The sequence below is a fragment of the Elephantulus edwardii genome, unplaced genomic scaffold, assembly GCF_000299155.1.
Source record: "Elephantulus edwardii isolate Elephantulus edwardi_28Jun2011 unplaced genomic scaffold, EleEdw1.0 scaffold00474, whole genome shotgun sequence".
In the NCBI taxonomy this organism is placed as follows: domain Eukaryota; kingdom Metazoa; phylum Chordata; class Mammalia; order Macroscelidea; family Macroscelididae; genus Elephantulus; species Elephantulus edwardii.
Window position 1 is genome coordinate 274161 of NW_006400224.1, and position 1844 is coordinate 276004.

Here is a 1844-nt window from a genome sequence, read left to right on the forward strand (position 1 = left end):
TCTGGGGCTTCATCTGACATTCTTTGGACATGTTGTAAGGAGAGACATGTCCTTGGAGAGGGACATCATTCTTGGTAGGGTGGAGGGACAGTGCAGGAGGGGAAGACCTTCTATGAGGTGGATTGATTCAGTGCCTGGGGTAATTGGGATGGGTGTGTCACAGACCATGCGATTGGCACTGGATAGAGCAGGGTTTAGGGCTCTTGTACATAGGGTCGCTATGAGTCACACACGACTCGACGGCACATAACAACATTGAAGATTACCTGAGTGAGCCTGTCTGGGATTCTGAGATAAGAATACTGCCTATTCTCAAGGAGCCATAATATATCCTGTGGGCTTCTTTTATTATATGCACATTCTGTTAAACTTTTTCAAGTTTCAAGGTGCCAACCCATACACATTCAACTACATGTAACCATTGTTATTGCAAGGACTATCTAGGAAGCTAAAAAGTGTAAGAAACTGCCCCAGCAAACATAAAACCCAGTTTCATGAGAATTAGAAACATTTTATAACTCAGTGCAGCTATTAAAGGAGTTCTAGGAACCATTCCCATTAAGTCAGAACTGAATAGTAACTGACTCCCCCTGTAGGTTTCCAACTGATGCAGTTACTGAAGCAAGCGGCTCTAATTTGTCAGAGATGATGAGGATGGCACAGGATGTAGTTGTTAAGTGATTTAGAGTCATAGATGACCCATAGTAACCCTATGAATAAAAGTCTTGAACTAAAACTTTCATCTTTTCTCCAAGTTCATAGAGTTTCCAGAGGCAAACTTTTTTGGAAGTGGATGCCACTCCTGTTTCCAAGCCTGTTTTATTAGAGAGATTCAGAAAACCAGGGCTGAGGCTTGAAGGCCTGAGGGCTCAAAAGACTTTTTAAAGAGAAGACCAAATCCATTCAGCTCAGAGACACATCCTATTCTCAATCCCAAACCAGAAAACACACCTTTGCAGAATCCGGCTGTTCCACTCATCTTCCAAGCCTTGAAATAACCTCAGACTGGCAGCCAAAAGCCTTTTTTAAATACAAGGTCAAATCATTCTGTTCATCTTCCCATCGTGAAAATAGACCCAGCCTGGTAGCTACAAGCCTTTTTAAATAGTAGGCCAAATCTGATCAGCTAAGATCCACACCCTAGTCTCACCTCCAAATCAAGAAACACACCTTTGCCTAACCTGTCTGTTCTGCTTATCTTACCAGCCAGGACAGAGTCTAAATCTGCTGTTTTGTTGCTATCTGCTTTCATTGACCCAACAGCACCTAGCAACAAAGTATTAGGAGAGGGCTGCATATTTTCTCCTATAATATTGTTGGTAGATCCAATCCTACAAAGAGTTGCAGCTGCTGGATTTGTAGGATAAATTACTGTGCACTAGGCCACCAGAGCTCTCTACAACAATGGTGGTAGAAATTATAAACACATTCAGTTTCTAAGCAAAATGTTGGAAGCTTGAGTTCGCCCAGAAAAAACAAAACAAAACAAAACAAAAAACCCTGGTAATGTATTTAGAAAGGAAAAAAAAAATCAGTGATTGATTAAAAGTTAAATAAAAAATATCCCCAGAAGTTCTTCTTAAGCAAAATAATTTAGCTTGTTGTTGTTGTTGATTGCCATCAGTTAAACATGACTCATAGTGACCCCATGAAAAAAAGGCCTGAAGCCCTTCCACAACCATCACCTTTTATCAAAGTTTACAGAGTTCCCAGAGGCATGAAGTTTAGAAAGTAGATGTCTAAAATAGCAGAATACAGAGCCAGAACTAAGAGAAACAATACCTTTCACAATAGCTAATCACAAGATTAAATACTTGGGAATAAATTTAACCAGAAGTACAAAG